Source organism: Artibeus jamaicensis, unplaced genomic scaffold (genome assembly GCF_021234435.1).
Source record: "Artibeus jamaicensis isolate MK-2021 breed Jamaican fruit bat unplaced genomic scaffold, CSHL_Jam_final contig_60, whole genome shotgun sequence".
Taxonomy (NCBI): Eukaryota; Metazoa; Chordata; class Mammalia; order Chiroptera; family Phyllostomidae; genus Artibeus; species Artibeus jamaicensis.
Window position 1 is genome coordinate 8,713,682 of NW_026521900.1, and position 14,084 is coordinate 8,727,765.

Sequence of the window (14,084 nt, forward strand, 5' to 3'; positions counted from 1 at the left end):
ATTAAATAAATTTATTTATTTTTTTTGAATTGTTTATGCTGTTACAGTTGTTCTATTCCCCCCTTCATTCCCCTCCACCCTGCCCCCCCAACCCCCCCCATTACCCCCCCTTTAGCTTATGTCCATGTGTCTCAAGTCCTTTAGGTTCTGTATTTCCCATACTATTCTTGCCCCCCCCATCTATTTTCTATCTACTGTCTATGCTACTTGTTTTCTGTACCTTCTCTCCCCGTCTTCTCCTCCCACTCCCCTGTTGCTAACCCTACTTGAGATCTTCATTTCTATGTTTCCACTCCTGATCTAGCTGTCCTTTTAGTTTGCTTTCGTTTTAGGTGTGGTTGTTAATAACTGTGAGCTTGTTGTCCTTTCACTGTTCATGTTTCTTTAACTTCTTTTTCTTAGATAAGTCCCTTTAACATTTCATATAATAAGGGCTTGGTGATGATGAACTCCTTGAATTTGGTCTTATCTGAGAAGCACCTTATCTGTCCTTCCGTTCTAAATGAAAGTTTTGCTGGGTAGAGCAATCTTGGTTGTAGGTCTTTAGTTTTCATGACTTGGAATATTTCTTTCCAGCCCCTTCTTGCCTGTAAGGTCTCTTTTGAGAAATCTGCTGACAGCCTGATGGGGACTCCTTTGTAGGTGATTGTCCCCTTAGCTCTTGCTGCTTCCAGGATTCTCTCCTTCGTTTTAATTTTGGCTAATGTAATTATGATATGCCTTGGTGTGTTTCTTCTTGAGTCCAACTTTTTTGGTACTCTCTGGGCTTCTTGGATTTCTTGGAAGTCTGTTTCCTTTGCCAGATTGGGGAAATTTTCTTTTATTATTTGTTCAAATAGTTTTTCCACTGGTGGTTGTGTCTTTCCCCCTTCTGGTACCCCTATAATTCAGATATTGGAGCGTTTATAGATGTCCTGGAAGTTCCTAAGCTTCTCCTCATTTTTCTGAATTCTTATTTCTTCATTCCTTTCTGATTGATCATTTTTTTCTTCCTTCTGGTTCACTCCATTGAGTTGAGTCCCAGTTTTTTTTTCATCTCTATGGGTTTCTTGTGGAATTCCATTCATTTCCCTTAATTTAGCCTTCATATGTTTCTCTAATTTGTGGCTATAGTCCACCAGATCTGTGAGGAAGCTGATGACCAGTGTTTTAAACTGTGCGTCTGAGAGATTTGCTATTTCTTCGTCACTTAGATTTATCTCCGGGACTTTGAGGTCCCCCTGCGACATTTTTGGTCTGTTTCTGGCCCTTTAAGTGAGAGAAGCGGCGCCTTGGAGTCCCAGGTCGCTGGGTTGTGACGCTGTATGTGGGGGCGTGGTCAGAGCGGGGGAAAATGGCGCCGCCGCCGCCGCCGCCGCAGCCGGTCCCACCGCTCACTCCCCCACCCGCGCACAACCGGGCACCCACAGTCAACTCGCCGCCACCGCCTCCCCACTGACTCCTCCGCAGTCGCTCACCCGGTGGGCTGCTCACTAGGTCCAATCCTGGGTTTGGAACCCGTGCGACTGGATTCGCGCGTCTGGATTCCGTGCCCGCGCCCGGGCCGATCGAGTTCTCCTTTGTAACTCCTCACCCGCCGCCGGTTTCGCCGGTTTCGCCCCTTATGGGTCGGGCCGAAGGATTTGTTGTTTGCGGACTTCCGAAAAGTCGCGCGTCTGGATTCCGCGCCCGCGCCCGGGTCGATCGAGTTCTCCTTTGTAACTCCTCACCCGCCGCCGGTTTCGCCCCTTACCGGTCGGGCCGAAGAATTTGTTGTTTGCGGACTTCCGAAAAGTTCAGTTTTCCGTGTTCTGGTTGTGTTTTCTGATGCTAATATTTAGTTGTCCTTAAACTTGGTTGTGAGAGGAGGCAGGCACATCCACCTTAAACCTCCATCTTGGCGGAAGTCCGTGGAAAGTCTTCTTGTGTTTTCTTGTGTTTACACCTTCAGATTAAAAATTTATTCAACATATGTTGTTTGACCATAATTTCTCACAAATCTATTTAGAAACAGCTTCAATTCTTTTATTCAAACAATAAATCATTAAACAGATACCATTCTTTCTTTTTTTCACCTAACAGCACTACTAGTCTGCTATGATTTCTGTTAATCACACAGGAGGAATGCAAAACAATCAAGGAAACTACAGACTGTACTAGCCTTTAAAAATTGTCAATTAAGGCCCAACATAAATTTCCCCAATTTATCTTTTCAACCTTATCTGCCAAGTCTTCCTCAAATGTGTCATCAGTTCATGCTGAATTTAAGGAAAAAGCATTTCTGCTTGTAAGCAATCCACAGGGACTTTCAAAGGCATTTTCTCTTTCTCGTTCCATCTACAACCAACCACCTCAAAGCAGATGTTGCTTTAGAAATCTTTTCTAACCACTGCAACCTGCCTTCCACCCTATCCTAATCCTCCCTGGCCTACTCATACTTACATCTCTTTCCAAGTGAACAGTACACTCCTCGATATTTTATCTTTAAGGTTCTTTGTTACCCACAGCACCTAGCATTGGGTGCAAACAATAATATTTTCAAAACTAAATCTCTGTCCCCCACCCCCTTTTAAAGGCAGGACATCACACAGGCCCAGAGCATGTTCTTGTCCTACCTGAGTTTGCAGTTTTGTTTCCATCATTTACATAGCTTTAACAAAGCAATAGTGTGCAGACAATTAAACAATAATGGAAGTAAGGATTCCCCAATAAGAGAGTAATGAATAAAAATAAACACCTGCATCTCCTCATTTTCCTAATGAGCATGACAAATATGCTCTTCAGAACACTAAATTAATCTGCTACTTTATAGAGACCTTTAATTCCACATGAAATTCCACACACACCATGAATTGGCATGGAATCATACATTTGAACTCTGTAGAATGGCTATACTAAATTGCGGGAGGCATTTGTTATGAAATATTGTGACTTGACAGTTTCTCCTTGGATTTATTTTAAAAAGAAAAATACAAGAAAGAGGTTGCCAACGTGCAAATGGCAAAAGCTAGAAGTCACCTTTCAGCTCACCCTTCATTTTTGGATCCTATATAATATTACATATACCACTAATCAACTGCTTTACTTTTTTCTTTCTCCTGTGTGTGTGGGAACGATCCAAGGTGGTAAAGGAACAACTGGGGTTCTTAAATAATTTATAGAAATTCTGTGACTCCTGGCTGGTGTAGCTCAGTGGATAGAGTGCGGGCCTGCGAATCAAAGAATCATGGTTCGATTCCCAGTCAGGGCACATGCCTGGGTTGCAGACTGCTTCCCTGCAGGCCAGTTTCCAGCAGGGGATGCACAAAAAGGCAACCATACATTGATGTTTCTCTCCCTCTCTCCTTCCCCTCCATAAATAAATAAATAAAATCTTAAAAAAAAAAGAAGGAAATTCTGTGACTAACCAGAAGCTTGGTTTCATAAAAAAGAAAAATGTTTGGTTTTGTGAAATCTGATAAAACAATAATAGAATTTACAGCACTCAACACCTAGGATTTGCACATTTAATTGCCTGTAAATTTTACTTAAAAGAATTGAAAACCCAATACTTAATTTACAATATAATGGAAAAGCACTTAGGAGTGTTTTATTTTTAAACACATCAAAAGAAGATGGGCTAATATACATACAAGAACTGATGAACAACAACAAAGACAGCTCAGAGCAAGTAAAAGGAAAGAAATAACCAAGATCAGAGCAGAATTAAAGGACACAGAAACTAAATGACCAATTCAAAGGATCCATAAATACAGGAGCTAGTTTTTTGAAAAGATAAATAAAATTGACAAGACTTTAAGCAGACTCATCAAGCCTCAGCTGCTGTAGCTCAGTGTGGGCAGTGAACCGAAGGGTTGCCAGATGGCTTACCAGACAAGGCACATGCTTGGGTTGCAGGCCAGGTCCCCAATGGGGACCACGTGAGAGGCAACCACACACTGATGTCTTTCTCCCTCTCTTTCTCCGTCCTGTCCCCTCCCTAAAAATAAATAAATAAAAGGCAGAGTGATCAAGAAAAAAAGAGAACCCAAATAAACAGAAATGGAGAGATTACAACCGATACCACTGAAATACAAAGGATTGTAAGAAATTACTATGAAGAACTATATGCCAAGAAATTTGAAAACATAGGTGAAATGGACAAATTTCTAGAAAAATATAATCTTCCAAAACTCAATGAAGAAGAAGCAGAAAGCCTGAGCAGACTACTCACAGCTGACGGAATTGAAGCACTAATTAAAAAATTCCCTGAACACAAAAGCCCTGGATCAGATGGTTTCATAGGTAAATTCCAAAGACATAACAAAGAAAACTTCAGGCCAGTATCACTGATGAACATAGACACTAAAATGCTCAACAAAATATTGGCAAACTACATACAGCAATACATTAAAGATCATATACCATGAACAAGTGGGATTCATCCCAGGAAGGATGGTACAATATTTTTGAATCAATAAACATAATACTTCACATAAAAAAAGCAAAGACAAAAATCACATGATCATATTTATAGATGAGAAAAAAGCACTTGAAAAGGTACAGCACCAAATTATGATAATAACCCTCAGCAAAGTGGGAATACAGGGAGCGTTCCTCACCCTAATAAAAGCCATATACAGGAAATATACAGCCAACATCATACTCAATGGGCAAAAACTAAAAACTTTCCCACTAAGACCAGGAACAAGACGAGGTTGTCCACTGTCACCACTCCTATTTAACGTAGTATTGGAAGTTATAGCCACAGCAATCAGAAAAGGAAATAAAAGGCATCCAAATTGGAAAGGAGGAAACAAAACTGCCATCATTTGCAGATGACATGATAGTAGTATACATAGAAAATGCTATAGACTCCACCAGAAAACTGCTCCATCTGATAAATGAATTTGGCAAAAACAGTGGGATACAAAGTCAACATTCAGAAGTCAAAATCATTTTTGTATACAAAGAATGAAATATCAAAAACAAAAATCAGGGAAAAAGTCCCATTTGATACAGCAACAAGGGAAATAACATACCTAGGAATAAACCTAACCAAGGAGGTACAAGAACAGTACTCAGAAAACTACACAGCACTGAAGAAAGAAATTAAGGGAGACTCAAACAAATGGAAACATATACTATGTTCATGGATCATAAGAATTAAACCAAAATGTCCATACTACCCATAGCAATTTATAGATTCAGTGCAATACCTATTAAAGTACCAATGGCATACTTCACAGATATGGAACAAACACTTCAAAAATTTATTATTATTTTTTTTAAAGATTTTATTTATTTATCTTTAGAGGGGAAGGGAAGGAGAGAGGGAGAGAAACATCAATGTATGGTTGCCTTTCATGCGTCCCCTGCTGGGAAGTGACCTGCAGGGAACTGGCCTGCAACCCCGGAATGTGCCCTGGCTGGGAATCAAACCGTGATTGTTTGGTTCACAAGACTTCAAAAATTTATATGAACAGTAAACAAACCTGAATACCTGCAGCAATTTTGAGGAAGAAGAACAAAGTAGGAGGGCATACAATACCTGATATCAAACTGTATTACAAGGCCACTGTAATCAAAACAGCCTGGTACTGGCATAAGAACAGACACACAGGCCAATAGAATAGAATAGAAAGTCCAGAAATAAACCCAAGTCCCTACTTTCAATTAATATTTGACAAAGGGGACAGCAGCATAAAATGGAAGAAAAATAGCCTGTTTAACAAATGGTGTTGGGAAAGCTGGACAACTACATGCAAAAAAAAATTAAACTCGAGCACTAAATTACATCATATACAAAAATAAATTCAAGGTGGATAAAAGACTGAAATATAAGTCATTACACCATAAAAGTCCTAAAGGGGATCATAGGCAGGAAAATCTCAGATATTCCATGCAATAGTTTCACTGATATGTCTGTCCCCTAGAGCAAGGGTCATAAAGGAAAGAATAAACAAATGGGACCTCATCAAAATAAAGCTTCTGTGTGGATAAGGAAAATAGCATTAAAATGAAAATAGAACCACCCATATGGAAAAACATGTTTGCCAATGATACTTCAGGCAAGGGTTTGATCTCCAAAATGTATAAAGAACTCACACAACTCTACTCTAAGACAAGCAACCCAATTAAAAAATAGGCAAAGGACTTAAACAGACACTTCTCAAGGACATACAGAGAGCAGGTCCAAAACCATATGAAAAGATGCTCAGCATCACCAGCCATCAGAGATGCAAATTAAAAGCACAATGATATAGCACTTCGCAATGGTCAGAATGGCCATCATAACAAATCAATGAACAATAAGTGCTGGCGAGGATGTAGAAAAAAGGGAATCCTAGTATACATTGTTGGTGGGATTGCAGACTGGTACAACCAGTATAGAAAACAGTATGGGATTTCCTCAGAAAACTAAAAATGGAAATGCCTTTTGACCCAGCAATTCCACTGCTAGGAATATATCCTAAGAACCCTGAAACACCAATCCAAAAGAACCTATGCACCCCAATGTTCATAGCAGCACAATTTATAATAGCCAAGTGCTGGAAGCAACCTAAGTGCCTATTGCTAAATGAATGGCTAAAAAACTATGGTACATTTACACGATGGAATTTTATGTAGTAGAAAGTAGCTCCTACCCTTTAGCAACAGTGTGGATGGAACTGGAGAGCATTATGCTAATTGACATAAGCCAGGCAGGGAAAGGCAAATACCATATGATCTCACTTTTAAGTGGAACCTAATCACAAAACAAAGAAGCAAGCAAAATATAACCAGAAACATTGAAAGTAAGAACAATATGACAGTAATCAGAGGGGAGGTGGGAGGGGATGATGTTGGGAAAGGGGAAAAGGGATTTCAGGAACAGCTATAAAGGACACATGAACATAACCAAGGCAGGGTGGAGTCACAGGAAGGAGGTGGAGATGGCTGGGGTGGGGGTGGGGCAGGGAAATGCAGACAACTGTACTAGAACATTAAAATTTAATAACTAACTAAATAAATAAATAGGTTAATGGACGGCTAGATGAACGACTGGATTGATAGTGAGTTGATAACACGAGTATCTCAAAATGCTAGTAATCTAAGTGTTAATCACCATGTGTTCACTATAAAATTCTTTCAACTTTGCTAGACTTGGAGATTTTCATTAAAATGGTAGGGGATGAAATCTACAGTATAAACTTACTTTTTAAGAGACAAACACACTCTGCTAAAGTCTTTAAAAATGTTTTTTCTTGCCTCCAAATTGGCATCCACAATCAGAAAAGTCCTTGGCTTCCATCTGCCTCCCAAAGCAGATCCCTCACCGTGACAGTCTAGTTTAGTAGGGGACAAATCAGGTCAGGGCCCTCACCTGACTCACACCTGAGAATCAGCTGACCACCCTGCGGCTTGGCAGGACCTGAATTTTCACCTCCTCCCCAGCATTCTGTCTTGAGAGGCAGGACAATACCAGCTTTCACTCCTGCATATCTAAGCACCTGCTCCTTATTCCCCTTCTGTTCACTGCATCACTGAAATACCCCAGGGTCTAGGATCTCCAGGGAAACACATTACAAGCACACAGCATTCCTTCAGACACTCAAGATTTATCTGTAAATCTCTAGGCATTTCCCTTAGCTTTTCTCCTCCCCTTACCCACCCAGATGCTCCCTGTATCTAGCTTTCCTCAGAGAAAAAGCAAAAAAGCAGAGATATACAAGAGACTCTGGTAGTCCTGAGCACAGACTTTTTCAGTTGATGCAGTGGAGACTACATGCTATGTCCATCCATGTCTGACAATCTGCAGGGGGAAAAGAAAAGCAGGGGCTCCCATCCTCTGTTGTTCCTCACCTTTACCCAAGAATAATAAAAGAAACAGGGAGGGAGAAATGTTCATTCTTACAGCTCATAAGCGCTGAGAAAGTTAACTGCTAACATTGCAGCATCTATGAGGATAGGGACCCCAGCCATTATCCATATCAGGCTTCCCCATCTGCCTCATCATTTTGCTCATAACAAGAACCAAGTCAAAAAGAAATCAAGGACTTCTGGTCAAGATGGAGGCATAGGTAAACGGGCTTCACCTCCTCGCAGAACTATACAAAAAACCCACAATAGCCCTGGCTGGTGTAGTTCAGTGGATTCAGCGCGGGCCTGCAAACTAACGGATCACAGTTCGATTCCCAGTCAGGGCACATGCCTGGGTTGCAGGCCAATTCCCAGTGGGGGACACACGAGAGGCAATCATACATTGATATTTCTCTCCCTTTTTCCTTCCCTTCCCCTCTAAAGATAAATGAATTTAGAAAATCTTAGAAGTCTTTAAAAAAATAGACTACAAAACAAGTAGACTATACTCCCAGAATTGTAAAAAAAAAAAATCAAGCTGTATGGAATTTAAAGAAGCCACATTCATCCAGATAGGTAGGAGGGGAGGAGAGGTGGAAAGAGGTGCAGAAGAGGTTGAGGGGTGTAGAGGCACAGAGGCACAGAGATATAGAATGGGTAGTCCCACATCCACATGTGGTGGATAAAAATTAGGAGATACATAAAGGAGTTCACCATAAAAAGTCATTATTCTACAAAATGCTAAAAGGAACCAATAAGTAAAAGAAAATCAAAACTATGAACACTAAAATGGCAATAAATTCACAACTATCAAAAATTGAATCCAAATACACTAAGCAAACAAGAGGAACAGGAATAGAATCATAGATATGGAGATCATTTGGAGGGTTATCAGTTGGGAGGGGAAAGGGGAGAATGGGGGAAAGGTTCAGGGATTAAGTGGCACAAACTGATACGTACAAAATAGAAGGGTTGTTAAGAACAGTATAGGAAAGATCAAAAGGCAGGTCAATTTTTATTTTTCTGAGAAAATTCCATACTGTTTTCCATAATGGTTGTACCAGTCTGCAATGAAAGAAGCCAAAGAACTTTCATGCATAACTCATGGACATGAACTAAAGTGGGTATTGCCGGAGGGAATGGTGGGTACTGGCTGGAGAGGGGGACAAAGGGGAAATATTGGAACAACTGTAAGAACATAATAAAATACCTTTTTAGAAAATTTACAAAGTGAAAGTAATACTACATAATTCAGTCTCCCATACCACAGTATTCCTTCATTTAACCTTTGAATTCTGATTCTCTGGCAACATTCAGACTAAATCTAGACTGTAGAGTATATTGCCTATGTGGTTTTGCTTTAGCCAAGGCTGCTTCAACTCTTTTTTTAAATATTTTATTTATTTATTTTTTTAGAGAGAGGGGAAGGAAAGGAGAAAGAACAGGAGAGAAACATCAGTGTGTGGTTACCTATCGTGTGTCCCCCACTAGGGACCTGGCCTGTAACCCAGGCATGTGTACTGACTGGGAATTGAACTGACTACCCTTTGCTTCACAGGCCAGTGCTCAATCCACTGAGCCACACCAGCCAGGGCTGCTTCAACTCTTAAGTTGTGACTGGAAGCCAAACAGAAATTGATGTGTGAGAATGAAAAAACCTACTACTATAACCCTAATGACCTCATAGGTCAGCTATCCTTTCATGCTATAACATCTCCCTCCCCACCCTGCCCTTTTCCTTTATCTCTTCCCTCTTGGCATTTGCATTGAGTGAAATACAGACAACTTGAGGAGAAAAGCTGTCATCAGAACACTTTAAGACACACTGCCTTCACAGATGAATGGATAAAGAAAATATGGTATATACATTGTACATACAATGGAATATTATTCAGCCCTTAAAAACATAAGTCCTATCACATGCTGCAATAATATAATAGAACCTTGAGAGCATTATGATAAGTAAAATAAGCCAGTCACAAAAAGACAAACACTGCATGATTCCATTTATACAAGTTATCTAAAGAAATCAAACTCTTAGAAACAAAAGTAAAATGGTGGTTGCCAGGGACGGGGGGTATGGGAGGAGAAAAGTGAGATATTATAAAATGGCTATAGACTCAGTTTTTCAAGATGGAAAAGTTCTAGAGATCTCTTATACAACAATGTGAATACAGTTAACACAACTGTACTGTACATTTAAAATGGCTGAAATGGTAAATTTTGTGTTATGTGCTTACCACAATTAAAATACACATATTGCCTTCTCTCTTCATCTTACTCTAAATCTCCGATTAAACATTTTGACATTAAAATATCAAATATGTGAGCAATTTATCTTATTGAAAATGTAAAGCCTCAAAGTGAATTGCTTTGCTTTGAAGATTCAAGAACAATAATTAAAAAACACTCGAAACCATTGCTTGTGACAAATTTTGTTATTTTAAGTATGCATGACATTTTCATAGCAGGAAGGATCCTGACATTCTTCTCAAATGGTGTGTAGTATACTGAATTGGTTTCTAAATCAAATGAGGCTGATGATATGTAGGCTTTTAGCAAAGAAGGATATATCACAAGACAGTCTTAAGAGTCTGAACACTGTAGCTATTATAACAAAGGCAGCAAAATGAATAATTCATGTGGAGATGGAGTATATACAAGCACCAAGCATTAGGAGCAATTGGGGTTTTATGAGTGATTCCAGCACTGGGTTCCCCTCTACCAACCTCTCTTTACTCTCTTCATTACTCTAAACACTAATCCATCATCCATGCCTGAAATATAAGTTACTCTAAGGAGACAACATTTGTAAGAAGAAAAACTCAAGCTGACAGAGTAAAAATGCAGGGCCAACTTTTATTCATCTAGCCTTCCTCTGAGAAAAGGCTAAACCAAAAAGGAAACTGCACATTTTCTAAAGCTCGTGATTTCAACTTTCCACTGTAAAAATGACATTAAAGAATGAATTGGGGTGAGGGAATTTAAGGGGAAATAGGGGAGGGATTTAGAGGAACAAGTATAAAGGACACAGGGACAATAACTAAGGGAGGTGGAAATGGGAGGGAGATGGGGAGCACAGGGCAGGGTGGGCTGGGATGGGAGAAATAGACAGAAAACTGTACTTGAAAAATAATTAAATAAAAAAAAGAATGAACTGGAATGCCCAAGGCTGTTTCCCCTGTAATAGAAATGTAATGACCATGCCTATAACTTCGCCTTAGAGACTAAAAAACAGGTACTATATAACTGAATTTCCCAATAGCTTATGACTCCTTGGCTTTTGGGGTCTATGATTCAGAACAATCTCCTTTGAATTTCACCACAGGCATTATCCAGGTAATCGAAATAGCAAACTAGATAGCAAATATTATATTTTCATGGTTTCTTTGTGATTTCCATGGTCCTCCACAAACTGTAGTCTACTAAAAAAAAAAGTAGAAGCTAGTGTCTGAAACTCACATGGGCAGGCCATAATTTTTTTACTTCTGCCCCATTGCAATTAATTTGTAGCTGGTGCCACTGTCACCAACACAGAGCACTGTCCCAGAGGTAAAGGAGATCAAAAATTAGAGAAGCAAACCTGTGAGGCTTTATCCTGAGCCCTCAGTGATGATACTGGTCTAGGAAAGGCTGAAATAGGTAAATACCCAAGCACATTCTGGTGGCAATACAGTGAGTGAATAAAGGGAGAGGAGACCAAACAGTGTAAAAGGTCATGGTTCAAGCAATAATCTATAGCCCTAAACTGAAATCAGAAAACTCTCTGAAGTCCCCAAATTCACATGCTGTCAAGTGGACAGGAACTTTATCTCTGACTTATGCAAAACTTGGTCCTCCTCACTTCACTATCCCTCATCATCCATCTTCCCCAAATCTAGTTATAGGAGATGCTAATAAATGACTCTTCACATGGTATTATTCAAGAAGGATTGAAGTTCTCACTTTATCAAAGATGTTCATGTTTTAATAGGAAGTGTCAAAGATAGTCATGATACTAAAAAGAAAATGCTGACAAGTGTACTAGGGACTTTTGGAAGCCAGAGATAACTTCTTCCAGTGGCCAGATCTGCCCCTTCCCACCTTCAGCAGCACCATCCATGGTGCCCGCCTTCGGCAAGCTCTGGACACCATCCATGACACACTAGCTAGCTGAATGACCAACACGTATTCGTTGTTTCTCTGTGGTACTGCACGAATGCCTCCTTGGTGAGTTTCCCCACTCAAGCCAGGTAGTGGGGGAGTCACATAGTGATGACACTAAGCACCTGGGATTATCATCCCAGGGTTCAAGCTCAGATGCAAAGCAGACAACAGGGCCTCTTCAAACTAGGCCTTTACTGTCCTTATCTAAAGAAACACAAAAAATACATTTAACTATCTTGCCCCTCTGGCTTTCTAGTGACCTGACACCAGTACAGGGCATCCTTAGAGAATTTGAATCAGTTTCTTCACCTAGAAGCTGCAAAGAAAGAATGGAAGCTTTGACTGAGTGTCCTTTGGGACATAATTTAGATCTAAGTGGTACAACGTGCACACAAAACTGACTGGAAGAATTGGGGACAATTCTTACCATTATTAGCAAATATTCCCTATACAGAAGGGAAAAACTCATGTCAAAGAAGAAGCAAGGTGAATGATGTGTCATAAGAATTACTCATTATTGTGTAAATCATACAAGTAACCTCAGGCTTCAGTTTCATCACTTATAACTCAGAAATCACAGCATATCTAGAGGGATTGATTACATACTTATAATTGTGGGTGACTTGAGCTTATAGATCCACCCCGGGGTCTAATGCTGAATTGTGATAGATAACCCACCCCACCCATCTTCTATTCCTTCCCCACCTGCCCAAGAGAGCCAAACCTCACAATGAAACAAAGGAAAAAGCAACAAAGAAAAAATTACAAGAAGAATCATGGTCAAAAGGCCAAAATAATTTTAGGATTCTATAAATGTAACTACTCCTTAATTGTTAAGGAGTTGAAATTACATTTGACCCTTTGAAGGCAACCATGAGGTTCATGTGGCCCCCTGTGAAAATGAGTTTGACACCCCTTCTACATACCATGTCTGTGTTCACTCAGTCAACAGCTACAGAAGAAAAACACACCCACACTGACACTTTAATCATGCCCACCAACCTCATGTGGGTCCTGAGTGCTGTCTGATAATCATGATACATTTTGCTGAACCATTAGTTTCAGATTCTCCCAAATGACCATTTCATCCCATTTGCTCTCCTTTCAAATCTCCAATGCCTCTCACCTATCCTTACTCAGTTTCTTTCCTATTTCACTGTGACATACTATATATATCTGTAATAGACTTTCCACAAGCCCCCTCTATCACATCTGTTCTTCTATATACATCTGTACCTATATCACTCAGGACAGGCTAGCTAATTGCTATAATAACAGTCTAAAACAACAAAGGACACTACATGTCCATAATGATCAGCTAGAGGATCTTCTCTATGTTATCCTTACTCAGAGATGCAGGGTGATGAGTAGTCAGTTTCTGGAACAGTACTAACCACTGTGACAGAGGGAAGAATAACTTTTAAAGATTTTTATGCTGAAAATTAAATGCTATAGCACAGAAATGATGCATATTTCTTAACGTAGTTCATTAACCGCAAGCAGTTACATGACTCCACCAAGCAACAGGGGCAAGGAAGTATAATCCAACCATGTGTCCAGAAGGCAGAGAATGGAATACATTTGACATTAGTGCTAATGACTTCCAATGTGCCCATATGCTCTACTTTCTCTCCTATGAATGTACTGAACTAGGTAAGATCAACCAACTCATGAACTAGACTTTTCTTGCCTCCTCAAGATATAAGTTCTATGACTGTTCCCACTATCTCCTGTTTCATTAATGTTTCTGTCTTTACTCAATCATTTTTATCAGCATGTAAACTTCATTACAATTTCTTCCACAATAAAGAAAGAGAATCTTGACCTCATGTTCCCTTCCAGCTACAGCTCCATTTCTCTGTTCCCATTTTCAACAAAGTTCATTCAGAGAGTTGTTATACTAGCTCTAATTCCCTTCCCCCCAGACTCTCTTGAACTCACTCCAATAAAATAGGTCTCCTCCCACCATCTTTTCACCAAATCAGTGCTTTGTCAAGGTCTTCCATGATTTCCACATTGCTACAGTCAATGGTAAACTTTAAGTTCTTATCTTGCCCACACTACCAGCCTTATTTGATACAACTGAATACTTTTTTCTTCCTGAAACACTTTTCACACTTGATTCCCAAGACACTCAG